We start from the raw sequence: 16253 nt of genomic DNA on the forward strand, positions 1-16253 counted from the left end.
ATAAATTAGGATTATCCTCCCTGGATCCTCAGCTTTGTAAGGGAAATGTTTCGTAAGCCTTGATTTACATTATACACACATGTATGTTGGGTCCAATTCTTCATGACCCTAGTTGAGGTTTTCAGGGAAGATACTGGAGCTCTTTGCCATTTCCTTCTCCAGCTCATTTTCCAGGTGAGAAAATGGAGGCAGAGGAGACATGACTTTTTCAGGGTCACACAGCTAGGGTCTGAGGCTGGATTTGAAATAAGGTCTGACTGTCAGGTCAGTGCCCTCTCCAGCTGCTCACAGAGAGATGGTGGTCCAACTCGGGCCCCCAAGTCTTTTTCATAAGTCCTACTGCTGACCCAGTCAATTTGCATTCATGTATTTGAGGTCAATTTCTTGACCCCAAATCTCCATTTGTCTATTGAATTTTCTTCTCACGTTCAGGTGGGTGCTCTAGCTTGCCAAGAGCCTTTTGGATTCCGACTCGGTTATCCAGGCTGTTAGTTTTGTGTTATCTGCAAATCTGATGATGTACGTGCCATCGCATCGTGCAAATCACTGGTAAACGATTTACTCGGGTGAAGGATTTTATATTGACACTTACTCAACATGATCTTATTGGATTTTGCCCGTCACTGTGGCCTGCTGAGATCTTTTTGGGTTCGGATTCTAACATCCAAATCAATTGAACTCAATAAACATTTATTATAAACCGGCAAATACTGTGCTGGATTTGGAGATATAACAAAGAAAAACTGACTCTTTGTACTCAAGAAACCCAGAACCCATTAGACTGGGAGCTAGCTCCTTGAAGGTAGGCTGTCTTTTGTTTTTCCTTGTAACCCCACATAGCAGACACTTACTAAATGCTTGTTGGCGCAAAGACTGACAATCTAATGACATGTATACACGATCCCAGAGAGTATTACGGAGTCATCGAATGGACTTTCTTGCTTCTGAGATCATTTTCCATTTACGCAACAAATATCTCATTTGTATGCATTTGTTTGCTTTTTTTCTCCCTTATTAGACTAGAATTTCCGTGAGAGAAAGCACTGTCTTCTGCCTTTCTTTGTATCCCCAGGGCTTAGCACAGGTCCTGGCACATAGTAGGTATTTAATAAATATGTGTGTCGACGGTGACGTGCCTTTGTCACAGCCAAGAACGATGGGGGTGCCCATGCACTGGGGGATCATTCATGAATGTAATGGAATCATGTTGAAAAGGATGGTTTCTGAGAATCCTTGGAAGACTTAGCTGAACTGATGCAGACGGAAGTTGAGCAGAATGGGAAAACACTCTATATTATTAAGGACAAACAGCTTTAAGATCCCTGATAAATGCAAGGATCGCCCATGATCCTCAAGCATCCCTTCCTAAGAGAGAAATGAGACTCAAGATGCAGAGGAGACACAGATGGCTAAGTAAGATGACAAGTTTTGCTTTCCAATAGATATCTGACACAGCAAGGGCTGTCTTTATGCATTTTCTAATTTGGCGTGTGGTCTGAGGGAGAAAGGGGATGGGGTGGCAACTTTGTTTTTAAAGCACAGATATATATATATATGACCCTAGTTGAGGTTTTCAGGGAAGATACTGGAGCCCTTTGCCATTTCCTTCTCCAGCTCATTTTGCAGGTGAGAAAATGGAGGCAGAGGAGACATGACTTTTCAGGGTCACACAGCTAGGCTCTGAGACTGGATTTGAAATAAGGTCTGACTGTCAGGTCAGTGCCCTCCCCAGCTGCTCACAGAGAGATGGTGGTCCACTCTGGCCCCCAAGTCTTTTTCATAAGTCCTACTGCTGACCCAGTCAATTTGCGAGAGAGAGAGAGAGACAGAGAGAGAGAGAGAGAGACAGAGAGAGAGAGAGAGAGAGAGAGAGAAAAGCAGGAATCTAGACAAGGTGTTTTAGGAAACTGAAGAACTGAAGGAGGAAGAGATGATGACTTTCATCTAGGAGGAGGAGGAAAGGCTTCCTGGAAATACCTGAAGAAAGAGCAAGATTTCTCATGGCATCATGGAGTCAGAAGAACTAAGATTGAATCCAGTCTTGGACACTTTTCTGACTTTGTGCCCTGAGTCAAATAAGTCTCCTGTGCCTCAGTTTCCTCATTTGAAAAATGGGAATCAAATTAATTGTATCATCTATGTCTCCCAGTTGCTGTGAGGAAAGCACCAGTGAAATATGAATTGTGATCATTACGGATGAAAATGAGAGAAATTTCTTGCCTGGATATGGGAGAAGGAAAGACAAGATAAGGAAATATTCTGCTGTGTGAGGGAAAGGGATTAACAACAGGCTGAGTTTATATTTCATCCCTCAGGTAAAAAAGGGGGCATTGAAGGATTAGGGGATGGCAGTCCTGTAGCTTGTGTGGACGGAAGTGCCTGGGGTCCAGGAAGCCAAGCTGAAGGTTATTATTATGGTCCAGGAGAGAGTGATAAGTGTTGAGTTTAATCTATTGGCTCAGAGAATGGGAGAGAAAGGACTGGACTGAGAGTATCAGGGAGCTTGGATTTATAGGATTTAAGCCCTCGGAGGTGATGAGAGGTGGGAGCGGGTGAGAGCCTCAGCCCCCAGCGGAGGGAAGGATCAGGTCCAGAATGGAAGGCTGAGAGTTAAGGGACCAGTAGGTCACAATCCATGATCCGGAGTTTCCAAAAACCAGAAGAGGAGGCTATCTATATATCCCCCAACTCATTAATGAAACTGTAAATAATCCTCTCTTCCTTATAAATACATTCTGGCTAAATTGAACTATGGTTGAGAACTAAACGGAGAAAGTGATTTGAAAGCCCATCAAGGGGCTCTGGGAGTAGCAGCAAAGTCTTGTGGGTACAATAAGGATGAGAACAGGGCAGTACCCAGCAATCCTAGTGGGGCAGATACAAGGAAAGGGAAATATCTCCCCTTTCTTCCAAATCTGGCCTTTCTTTAGGAAAGTCTCCCTAGACTGATGTCAGCCAGGATAGCATCCCCAGACTCGGGGATCACCCTCGGGGGGGGCAACAAATTAACTAGAGCTGGGAGGAGCTAGAAGTCAGGGTCTGCCTGAAGTCTTCACTTCTCCATGGATACCCACTTTATTCTCTGCCTCAGTTTTGCCTCGATGAGTGTGGGAGAAAGATCCTTGGCAGGGCAGGGTAGAGAAGCAGCCAGGATCTGGGGAGCTCCTTGGTATCCTTTGTCCTAACTGGGGACGGAGCGGAGGGTAAACGGAGATTTGTAAAAAGATGGTCAAAGGAGGAGTGAGGAGGGTTAAGAGGAAGGCAGCCGGTGCATCCATATTTCTTCAAAAGGAGGAAGGAGAGCCCTGGGAAAGCTGACCCCCCCCCTCACTTAGGTGCTCCCACCACCTAACTCTCTAAGGCTCTAAGTCTCCTCTAAGCAGAAGCTGACCCAACAAGGACACAGGGCATTCCTCACCAGAGAAATAGAGACACAGAGACAGAAGCAGAGAGACAGAAGCAGAGGCAGAGAAATAGAGAGAAACAAAGTGGCAGAGAGAGAGAGAGAGAAACAAAGGGGCAGAGACAGAAAAATAGAGAGACAGAGACAGTAACAGAGAGACAGAGAGAAAGGGACAGAGACAGTAACAGAGAGATAGAGACAGAGGCAGAGAAATGACATAAAGGGGCAGAGACAGAGAGGAACAAAGGAGCAGAGACAGAAATAGAGACAGAAACAAAGGGGCAGAGACAGACAGAAAGATGTAAAGAGATAGAGATAGAGCAGTAGAGAGGCACAGAGGGAGACAAGAGGCAGAGACAGTAACAGAGACAGAGGCAGAGGCACAGCAATAGAGAGACAGAGACAGAGACAAAGGGGCAGAGACAGAAATAGAGAGTCAGAGACATTAAGAGAGAAAGAGAAATAGGCAGAGTGAGAAACGGACAGAGAGAAAACAAGACATGGCAATTGAGGAGGAATGAAAGGAGGGAGGGAGAGAGAAGAGAAAGAGATACAAACACAAAGAGACAGAGGAAGAGACAGAGAGAAACACACAAAAACAGACGACAGCAAGAGACACACACAGAGTTTGGCAGAGCAATTTCTGATGATCCTGGCTTAGGAAACTCATTTTCATTATCCCTTCCTCCTGGGATGAAGCCTTTCAAATAGGATGCTCTCTACCTCTCATCAGCCCTTTTTCTTTGTTACTTTTTCCTTGTTTCACTTGCATTCAGATTTCTGGAAGAGCAGGGGGAGCAGCAGTGGCCAGAGCACACAGGGAGGCTTGGACACCAGAACCAGAAGCAGCTAGGAACGACAGTACCAGAGGAACCAGTAGCCAGAGAGACTGAGAAACATTCTCCCCTGAAGCAAAGCCTTTAAGTTCAGGGGTCTCGAGAAGAGATGTTGAGAGTCGCTGGGACTGCTGAAATGATGACATGAGAAGCTAATCTCTCTTTTAGTCTCTGGTTCTGGACGGACTTTCAGTGCCTCATTTCCTCCTCCTTTTACATGAGCCACAGAACTGAAGACCAGAAGGAACTGGGAGGAGGGACAGGAGATGACAGGAGGTGGATGTGTTCGATAGGAGAGTGTTAGGCTTCTATTCTTTAGTCTATGTATGATCAGTCAGGAGATCTGAGCACACAGACCCTGAGTTCACCGGGCAGGGAATCCAGCTAGGTTGGGAGCTGGAGAGCCGGTTACAAAGAGTCGGGCGTGTATTTTAATATTTAGAGCAACATTCTCTATTTCCTAAATTAAATTCAGACCAGACCACTGAGAGATAAATGCAAAGTGTAGTACACAGTGTGGTTTGATGTATATTTGCAGAATGAGGGTCCCCTGGGGGCCCAAAGTCATAGTCTCTTAAGTGTCACCGCTCACGTAGGTCACAATACCTCCTGGTGATCGCTTCCCGCCCCTGGCTGGATATGGAATACACACTGTCTTTCTGGGAATAGTGAAGACGGCTCTCGAGCCACACAACCCAATGGCCTGAGTGACAGCTGTGTCACTGTCTCAGCATGGGATGCCATGTCTTTTGGCCTAGGGAACTAGAATGGCAGATTGGGGGAAAGAGCGGAAGTGGAGGAATTCAATTTCATTAAGTATTTCACAAGTTTCTCACACTATCATTATTCTTTACAAGGTGGAGAAAGGTGGCCTAGAGACGGTTCATTTGTTTGGATTTGGAACCGGTTAAAAAGTCCAGAGAGCAGACAGTAAGCGGACAACGTCGGCTTGGAAAGGGGCTTCCGGGGGAGGGCCTTAGCAGTCTGGCCCCTGGCCGCTTTATCGATGCTCTGGGGAAGGCATAGAGAACACGCTGATCAAGGCTGCAGATGAGAAAGAAAACGGGAACGATGGCTCCCAGGCTGGCCGATGAGTGAGGATGTGGGCCGGAACGCCGGGCCGAATCTACTCACATAAAGCTTGATAGAGATGAAGGGTCCCACACCCGGGTTCTCAAAGCCCTCTTCGCACGTGCGAGTCGGGGAGGGAGAAGGCAACACGACAATATGAGAAAATGGCCAAGCGAGGGGGCTCTGACGCAGCTCGGGGCGAGCGGGCTTGTGGCCCGAGGAGCTGAGCCGGACTTGGGCTATGCGGAGACAGGACCGGTGCCAGCCGGAAGCAAGAGCTCTGTGGCCCTGGCCCCGTCTGGGGCGCCAACCCTGGCTCTGAGAGGCCACCGGCAAGGAAGTGCCCCGCGGCGGGCCCTGGTCGGGACATCCGAGAGCCGGACGAGTTGAGCTTGGAGAAGAGAGGAGACAAAAGCTGTTCTCCCATATGGAGGGAAGCAGCAGGACACGTCTACCGCGCCCCAGAGGGATGGGTGGGGGCTGCGGAGAGCCAGGCTGAGGCCCCAACTCGAGGAAAGCGGCCGTCCCTTGCTCTTAGAGCTCCCGGAAGGAGCAGTCAGCCTCGGAGGGCTGTTCTGTGACAGCAGTGGAAGGGGATGGGGACGGCCTAGAAGGGAAGAAGGGAAGTAGCAACGGTGGCCCCGGGCTGGGGCCTGACAAAGCAGTCCCCCCGGCTCCTCTCGGCTGATCATCACAGCTCTGGCTGTTGGCGCTCTGAGCCGCGTCACCCTACCTGGAGCTCGGTGATGCTCGTGCTGTCTCTCCCTGCTGTGGGCACGAAGGGCCTTTATGTAATCCCGGCCATAAAGTGGAATATCAGTGCCCGCTGTTGTTCCCGGTGATCTCATCTGCTCCCACGGGGTTCAGGAGCAGCTCTGCAGAGAGCCTGCTTCTGAAGACCGAGTCCTGCTCCGGGCCCACGGGCCGGCCGGATGCCATGGTCCGTACACCCACAAGCACGGCACGTCCACACGGACAACCCGGTCCGCTGGTCGCTAATGCACCTCCCATTGCCAAGTCCTCAGCTACACTTGCCTCTGCACCTCCACCCCCTCAAATCCTTAGCTTTTGTGGAGGCCCAAGTCAGATGCTGTCTGCAAGGGATGGGGAGAATGAAGGAAGGAGAGGGAGGGAAAGATAGAAGAGGAAAGGAAAAAGAGAGGAAAGGAGAAGAAGGAAGGGAAGAACAGAGGAGGAGAGGAAAAAGAGAAAAGGAGGAAAAGAGAGAGAGAGAGAGGGAGAATGGAAAGGAAGGAAGTGAAGGACACGGGAAGAAAAGAAGAGAGGAAAGAAGGGAAGGAGAGAGGAAGGAAGGAAAAGACAGAGGAAGAAAAGGGAAAAGAGGAAAGAGGAGAGAGGGAGAGAGGAAGGAAGTGAAGGACAGAGAAAGGAAAGGAAAAAGAGAGGAGAGAGGGAGCTTGGAAGGAAGGGAAATGAAGGACAGAAGAAGGAAAGGAAGAGGAGAGGAAAGAAGAAAAACAGAGAGGGAGAGTGGAGGGAAGAACAGAGGAGGTAATGGAAGAAGAGAGGAAAGAAGGAAAGAGAGGGAGAGAGGAAGGAAAGGAAAAAGAAAAGGAGAAAAACGGGGAAAGTGAAAGAAAGGGAAGGACCGAAGAAATAAGGGAAGAGAGGAAAGATAGAAAAGAGAGAGGGAGAGCAGAAAGAAAGGAAGTGAAGAACAGAAAGGAAAGGAAAAAGAGAGGAAAGAAGGAAAGGAGAGAGGGAGAATGGAAGGAAGGGAAATGAAGGACAGAAGAAGGAAAGGAAGAATAGAGAAAAGGAGGAAAACAGTAAAAGGAAGGGAAGGTCAGAGGAAATAATGGAAAAGAAGAAAGAAGGAAAGGAGAGAGGAAGTAGAGAGGAAGGAAAGGAAAAAAGAAAAGGAGGAAAACAGAGGAAGAGTGGAAGGAAGGGAAGGACAGAGGAAGTAAAGGAAGAAGAGGAAAGAAGGAAAAGAGGGAGAATGGAAGGAAGGGAAGGACAGAGGAAGGAAAGGAAAAAGAAGAAAGAAGAGAAGGAGAGAGGGAGTATGGAAGGAAGGGAAGGAAGGTGGGAGGGAGGAAACAGTAAGTTCCTATTAGATGTCGGGCATTATGCTAAACTCTATATAAATATCACCTCATTTGATCCTTACAACAAACCTACATATAAGTGCTGTTTTATTTCCATTTCACTGTTGAAGAAACTGAGGCAGACAGAGAAGAGGCGCCCAGGCTCACATAGCTAGGAAGCGTCTCAGGCCAGAGTAGTGCTCAAGTCTTGCTGAGTCACTGTACCCCTGCACCCCAGGAGGAAGCCTTTCCAAGGTCCCCCTGCCCATTTCGGAGAGTACAAGCCCTATCTTCCAGCCGGCCCGGCTCTGGCGCCAAGACATGGTCCACGGCCTGTCTGGCAGGCACTTGGCATGCCGGCCGGAGGCCGCTGAAGGGACTTGGTCCGGGCCGCACGGTAAGTGGCCAGTGAGGCCTGAGCACAAATCCTCTGCTGCCCGCGGGACCTCGCCCCAGATGCTCAATCTCAGAGCCCTCTCTGGCCCTTCGCTCTCCCTTGTCCCTCAAGTCCAACTCACGGCCACATCTCAGAGGTTCTCCTCCCGGGACATCCCAGTCTGTCCCCGTCACTGCGCTCACTGCGGTGCAGTCTTCAGGCCCTCAACTGGCAAGCCAACTCCCCTCCAAACCGTCTCAGTGATCAGCGGGATTTCCTGTCACCCCAACTATTCCTGTCTCATAACTCCTGGCACCTGCCCCTGCCACACAATGCCCCTTCCCCCGGCATCTGCCCCCTGCCACACAATGACCCCCCTGGCACCTGCCCCCGCCACACAATGCCCCTCCTCTCCTGTCAACTGCCTCCTCTGTAAGGTTTATATGGTCATGTTCCTCCTCATCTTCCAGGAGAAATAAACTTCCGCTACTTTTCATCCATGCTATTCCATCTCCATGCCTTTTCCCAGCAGTCCCCCACACCAGACACGCCATCCTTCCTCACTGCTGTCTTAGAATTCCCAGCTTCCTTCCCATCACCGCCTGTCGCGCAGGAGCTGCATCCCCCGAGACCCTCGGCGCCCTCCACCTCCCAGCGATTTGTGCTGTCCCCTCAGTGACGCACTGTGACCTTCACACACAATGTCTGCCCCCCCATCCTAGAGTCCGGGTGGTTCCCCAACAGAGCGGTGCCTCCCTGAGGTGAGGGCCTGCTGCCTGTGTTCTCAGAGCCTCGCACAGAACCTGGTATGTAGTCGATGCTCAGTAACTGCTGGATGGTAAACAAGAATCCTAGTTGTCTCCTCCTTGCCACACACGGCAGCCTCTTCTCCAGGCTCCTCATCCTTGGCCCCCTGCAGCCTCCGACTCTCAACCCCCCTCAACCCCTCCCTGGGTCTTTGGGGCATCCCTTTCTCGCGTTCCCTGCTCTCCTCTGCGGTCATCCAGGTCACGCCCCACGCGCTGCCCTCCGTGCTCGTTCTAGGTCCTCTCTGCTCTGCCTTCTCCTTCCTATCTACAAGAGCGTTTGGGAGGCCTGACCCCATCCCGAGCCTCCTCAGCCAGCCCGAGGCAGCATCCCACCAAAATCGGCCCTGGTCCCATTGCCTGGATCGGTAGTCCTGCTCCCCCGAGTCCCAAGCGTCTAAGGCTCCCCGGCCTTCCCACCTCCAGTGGTCCTAATGAAAACACAAACAGAAAGCCATCCCACTCTGTCCTGGTGTCGGGCCCCCAGAGTGACTAAGACCTTGAGTCCAGGCTTCTGAGCTCTTGCTATCGCACCGCACCCATGAGCCTCGGGTTCCAATCCCATCGGGCCAATTTAGAGCTCTGGGAACTTGGGCAATTCTATGAACCTCTGTTTGCTTGTCTGTAAAATGGCAGCAATGAAGGCGCCCAGCGTGAGAATCCCTCCCAGCTCCAGGTCCCGGGTCAGCCCTGTCAGATAGTGTCCTTTGCCTTTTTCTAGTGGGTTCCCACCCAGCTACACTGCTGGCTCCGGGGCACGCCTTTGGCGGCGTCTGGATTACTTAGAGCTCGAGGTTTGCCAAGTGCTCTCCACTTGGGCTCCCCTTTGGTCCCCTTGATGAACCCCAGGAAGGGAAGGGTTTTGGGGAAGGCCCGGTGTGGGCCCAGCTGTTTCAGAGGATTTGAACCCAGGTCTTCCTGCCCCTCAGCTCAGCCCTTGCTTTGTCGCTAATTCCTCACGGTGTCCGGCCCATAAGAAATGTCCACTAACCACAAATTCCCACACGCCTGACCCCGGAGACTGTTACAAAATGCACCCTAGAACACAGAGCCTGGAGCCCGGAGTGGGACTCTGGAACACCGGCATGCTGTAAGAGGAGAAATCCTCTCCCTTTGAGTTCTAGGCTCTTTTTCTCCTTGTGGTTTTCAGGAAGCCTCATAATTCCTGGGCCACCTTTTCTTGGTCTGTTTTTCCAGGAGCTAGTTTACATTTTCCTCTCCCTTTTCCCTGGTTTTGTTGGACTGTTGACGTCTCATCGAGCCGTTCATTCCCATTTGTCCAAGTCTAATTACCTGTTGATTTCTAAAGTCATTAAAGTCTAAAAGCTCAGAGCTGGTGTTATTTTAGGAACTTTCATGGTGCGGTATCGATTTAGAATACAGAGACCCGAGTTCAAGTCCTCCTCTGACCTTTAACATCCCTCTTACTCTGGACCGATCACTTAACGCCCTTCACCTTAAGCTTTCTCATCTGTAACATGGAGGAGCTGGGCCCCTTTGTGGCCCCTTCGGCTGATCCTCAGAGTGCACGGATTAAACTTAAACGGGATTTGTTGGTCTCCACGAAACAGGGGCGAACTGACCGGGCCGAGATGGAGCCCCGGAGCCCGGCGCCGCAAAGCTACAGGGTTATGCTTTCTGGTAACAATGTATCACCGCCCCGACCCAGAACTCCGACTTTCAGGGGAGTCAGAAGCCTGCCATTTGTCCCATGCTCTGCAGGCTTGGTGAGGGGCTGGGGATTAAGGGAAGGAGAGCAGGCATTTGGGGCCAAACCCAAAGGTTCTGAGGGCTACAAACATTTCCAGAATCCCTGCTTTGCTTGCTTTGTAAGTGTCACATGATCTCGGCTACTACTCCTATTTACCCACATGACTGCCGGATCTCCAGCCCTGAGCGCTTTTCCGATTTCCTGCGTCCACTTGGCTATTCCTCCAGTCTCTGACCAAGGGTGTGCTGGTAAATGTTTAACAACTGACTGGGATGGGGGGACGTACCCACAACACACTTTTAAATTTAATCTCCATTCCACAATTTTCTCCAGTACTTAAGTCTAGTAGGTGAACAAAACAATAAAATCAGCACGAATTTATACCGCTTGCCAATTTCCAAAATATAAATGCTCTCCCTGAAAATTTAACAATCAGCTCTCCAGAGCCCATATGAGGCGGCCCCGGCACATCGCTCCTTTAAGAACCGCAACCTCTCTAGCACCAACAACAGAAACATCAGCCCATCAGAATTGCACAGACCTTACAGTCCCAACTTGGCCAAATGCAACATGGAAGAATCCCCTCAACACAATTCAGCGAAGCTTCTGCTTGAATACCTCTAGTGACAGGGTGCTTACTACTGCACCAACCGTTTAATTTCTAGAATCACGGAATTGAACTTCAAAGGAACAATTCGAAATCATTTTGTCCAACACTGGAACTTAACCTGTAAGAATCTGAGTTTATCCACTTTTCCCATGATTGTCACTCCCCCCCCCCCATCTTCCTGGTCCCTCCAGGCTTGAAACCTCAGAATCTGTCACCTTTGAGGTCCTGCCTTCTTCTCATTCTTTAACAACCCACTAGAAAGTCCCACCCTTCTTTCTTTATGATTTCACACTGGCTTTCCCTCAGTTTCCCAAACTACCTTCATTACTGCCTTTTATCTCATGACCACACTCCTTAGTTGCGTTCAAATCTCTCCACAATCTGGACCCATCCTGCTGAGCTTATTTTCTATCTCTCTCCACTATACGGTGAATGCACCCAGAATTTCCTCCATTCTTCAGTCTACCCTTGCTTAAGCTCTGTGTTCTTGACAAACCTTCCCCCAACTACTTCGGCTCTGGCTTCTCGGTGTTCCCTGCTCCAAACTCCCACGATCCTGTGATCTCCCCTCATGTGTCCAGACTGTGTCCTAATCTCTCTAACACTGGCTTCCTAGTTTGTCTCCTAGCGCCTCTCAGAATCTGGGATGAGGACGTGTTCTATAAATAACAAAGTATCCGGCTGTTATCTCATACTGCTTGCTCAGGGATCAAGACTGGAATCTCCTTGAAGTCAGGGACTGTCTCCTAAGCCTGCCAGACCCCCAGAAGGCACCGGCTTAGTTTCTAAGACCGCTCGGAAGTGTCCTCGTTGATCTCCAAGTCACCTCCTACATCACTGCCTTCCTCAAAGGTCTCTAAGAACTCCTGGAATCATAGGAACTCGGAACTAGAAGAGCACAGAATTACCTCAACCCATCCCCACTGTCAGAGCTGCCATTTATCTGAGGCTTTTAAGGTAGATAAGACACTTCATGTTACTCTCACAACAGTCCTGTATAACTGGGAAGTTGAAGCTTGGGTGACTTGCCCAAAACCATGCATCTGGAAGGTGCAGAACTTGAACTCAAGTTCTCACTTGAACTCCACAATCAGTATTCTTACCACTGCACCACAACGATTGTTCCCCAGGGTATTGAGAAATGTTTTGTTTGCACAACTGGGGTGAGGAACTCCTCAGTGACCAAAGAGCCTGTTCTCCCTCATGTGGAATGGAGATTCCTTATGTTGGCAGGGTGGAATTGGCCGGGGTGAAATCTTCACCTGAGGTGAAATGATATTACCAAGTCTGTCTCTTTGCACCTTCCCTCCCTGGATCCGTCTCTTCCCTCGAAGGCTACGCAGAACAAACAGGTTCATCCTCTTTCACGTGACGGCCTTTCAGATCTTAAGGAAAGTCTATCTCTGCTCCTCCTCCTCTCTTACCCAATCGAAACATTTCCAGATCCTTCAAACATCTCTTCAGCAGAGTTGGGAGTGCTCTCGCCAGCCTAGCTGTCCTCCCCAGACATGGTCCGCATATAAATTCTCTTCCTACAATACGGTGACCAGAAGTAAATACAATCTTCCATCAGTCGATCACCAAACATCTATACGCTCTTGCTACTGACCGATCATTATAAGCTGCTGAGATTGGGATCCAGATACAGAACAGAGGCTGCCCTCAAGGAGCTTGCACTGTGCTAGAGAAGAAAACACGGGTGTGAATGCACAGTAGACGCAAAGTAGTTAGTGGAAGGGCACTAGGGATTGAAAAGCCGGGAAAGGCTTGTGAATCCTGAGCAGACTCTAGGCGGCCTCCATCCAGGTCAGAGAATGGCAGACCTCTCCTCCCTGGTTCTCAACACTAGACCCTTAGTCCAGCACTCAGATCAGCTCACCTCGTTTGGCCTGTTTGCCTCCCACTCTATCCAAACTCCTCTGAGCCTCCTTAGTGCTCCATAAGTGGCTCCGTGCGAGCAGGGTCTGGAGCAGCCTGAGCAAAGCAGAATGTGGTGGCTCTGCCTGTAAACTCCAGACCGGCCCTCCCCCTCAGGACCTCTCTGGCCTTCCTCGCTTACTCTTCTGCTCCTTGCTCGAAAGACTCACTATCCTCCAAAAGTTTCCCCCTCTCTGTGCCGATCTCCTCGGCTGTCTGCTCTTTGGGCCTTCTTCATTGAAATCCTGGCCATTTGCTGAGGTCTGAGATGAGTCGTAAGCCCTTCGGGGCTCCCTAGTCTCTAGGAACTTTTCCGGCTTCCTATAGTCGAGACTGGCTTCGCCTCTCACCGATTATTCATTATACGCTGCCAACCGTTGTCTTTTCGGAGGTTTGTGTCTTATCTCCCCAATTGTCCTGTGAGCTCCTTGAGGATAGTGGCCTTAATGTTCCATTTAGAGGCAGCTGGATGGCCAAGTGGGTAGAGCTGCTCCTGGGGTCAGGAAGACCTGAGTTCAAATGTGGTCTTGGTCTTTATTATCTGGGACTCCCGTCAGGTCACTTAATCCTCTCTCCACCCTTCCTCTCTTCTTTTCTTTCTCCCTCCTCCTTGCTCCCTCTTTCCCCTCCTCCCTCCCTCCCTTCCCTCTTTCATTCCACGTTGAGCACTAGGCCTCAGACTCAGGAAGTGATCAGTATTTGCTGAATAACTAAAGAGACAGATGACACGATTAAAAACTGAGTCAGAAAAGCCCCACCACACACCGCCTGACTCAGTCTCTCTGGAACTCCTTTTTTGCTTCTGTCAAGTTAGAAGTTCTAGCACCCTGCCCCCTCAAGGAAAACCTCACTTGGAGTTATAGTAAATTTTCCAAAAGTATGTTACAGAAAGCACCACTGGGATCTCATTAAGAGTCAGGAAAAAGTCTCCTTGACAAGTCGGCACAACTTCTCTGCCCTCTCCTGCCTCAGAAGAGTACCCCAGAAACCAGAAGCTTCCAGGTACCCTCCTCAAGTCGAACAACCAGGAAGAAGCTCAAGTAAGAGCACAGACCGCAAATCTCTAACACCACTGGCCAGCACTCTCAACACAACACTGCCTCTTCCTATCGCCACACCCCAGCATGAGAAAACCCCTAGAAGTAGGGCAAGTAGATAGAGATGTTTAAGAGTAAACCTACACAAGACTGTATGCACCTTCTCTCCAGAAAAAAAGAGGCCCAATGGGAAAGGCAGCAGCTAAGTAGCACCAGTAGATAAACACCAACCACAAGTCAAGGGAAGATCCCCAAAATTCCAAATCAATGTAAAACACTTAACACTTCCTAACTATGTGACCCTAGACAATTATTTAACTCAGTACATAAGAAAAAAAAAGAAACAGAATAAAAAGTCACTCTGAGAAATTCCCCTTTAGTCTAACAAACCCAATTTTATTGTTATTATTTTACAAACCTCCCAGTAGCTCCCCATCCTTCCTATTCACAATACAATTCCCAAACCAATCCATACACAGCTTCAGAAATCAGAAATTACCAAATTTTAATCCCTTCAATCACTAACTAGTAGCAAAACCCAGAACAAAACCATTTCTTCATCATACACCAACCTCCCCTTGTACCAATATTCAAGAATACTATTTATACAGCAAACACCTTAATCCTTCTAAGAAATGCGGTAATCCATATTGCCCCTAATTTACAAAATTTCCATCCACCACACTCAAACACTTAGCCAACTATAAAACCTAAACACCAAGTCACTTTGCTCTGCCTACCTCAGCTTCCCTCATCTGCAAAAGTAAAACAACAACCCCTATATCCCAAAATTTTGAAAGAATCAAGCAAAAATATAACAAAAACACACAAACTCCAAAAACATAGAAACTATTCTTTATAATATATAGCAAAACCACTATTAAATATTACTTATTATTATTACACAAAATACTCAGTAATTTGCCTGTAAACATCCCAACCTTTATTCCAAAAAACCTCCCCACAATCTGTACCACTCTACCTCTTGCCTTCTGTCCCAATATTTCCACTTACCAAAAGTGAATACTCACTCCTAAATTCTCCTCCTACCCTCTCCCACATTTCTCCCACTACCAACTCCGTCATCCCTACATAACTTTAACTTCCTATTCCTTTCCCTCACAAAATTTCCATCTGCCCCATCCACCTTTCACCTCTCTCAATTCCCACTTGCTCCCTCCATAACCTTCATAATACTCCAACTACAATTTCCCCTTCTTCTCTCACTCTTTTACAACATGCCTTCCCGGTATGAACTTTACCTTTCCACTTACTCATTATTTGCCAAATATATACTCCACACCGCAATTTCCCAAACCCCAAGACGAAAAGCAAATCCCTCCCAATTATTATCCCGTAACACAACCTACTCTCACCAATCCAAATACATAAAATACTCACTTAACCTCTCTAATACAGCAAACTCCATCCAACTTTTACATTATTCCATATCATACAAAACATCTCGCTTATTTAAAAACACACAACCCTCATCTTTTGAAACTTCTAACATATTTCTTCTCTGCATTACCAATTCTACCCAACATGCCATTTACATTTATCCCCTACTACATTTACCTTTAAAATATATATATATATATATATATATATATATACCTACATACCTTAACCAAATCCCTCAACAAAATAAATTTTACACTCCAGAAACTGCTGAACAAATATACAGAAAAACAATCAATTCCATTCCATTACATACATAAATCACTATACAAAACCCTGAAAAACTCAACACTCAAGTAAAACAAACAACTTCCTATTCTCAAAACTCCAAGTATAACAAATACATAAATCCTACAAAACACCAAATAATTCCAATAATAAAACACACATACACAAGGCTAAAGCTCAAAGTAATACATCGTAACTCCAAAATTCAAAAAACCTACCAAACAATACCTAAAAACCCTCTGCTTTCATCCCACAAGAAAAATCCAAAGCAACACACACAAACAACAAGCAAAACTGGTATAACTCCCAAATTTACTTCAATTTCCCTCCATATAAACCATCCGTAATGCAAAAAACCTTTACAGGCTACACTACCAAACCGTGAAATAAATTCTAACCTATAAAAGTATTACTCTCCCCTCCCAACATACCCCCTAACACCGCCGTAACCCTATTTCTACTATACCATTATTCACCCCAATCTCACAACAACTCCCAAACAGAAATACTGTGCCTTCCACAAATAAAACAAAAAACAAAACAAAATACAGCGTAACACCAAAATACACAACCTACACAAAAATATAACCCAAACGAACACACTAAACACCTAGCCGTCCCTCATACTCAGCAACCGCGCTTCCCCACTATACCACATGCAAAACCCCACCAACCCTCTCTCCCTCCTCTACCGCTTACCGCAGCAACACACCATCCAACTGGCCCCGTCCACTCACAAACACTCC

The sequence above is a fragment of the Sarcophilus harrisii genome, chromosome 3, assembly GCF_902635505.1.
Source record: "Sarcophilus harrisii chromosome 3, mSarHar1.11, whole genome shotgun sequence".
NCBI classification, from domain to species: domain Eukaryota; kingdom Metazoa; phylum Chordata; class Mammalia; order Dasyuromorphia; family Dasyuridae; genus Sarcophilus; species Sarcophilus harrisii.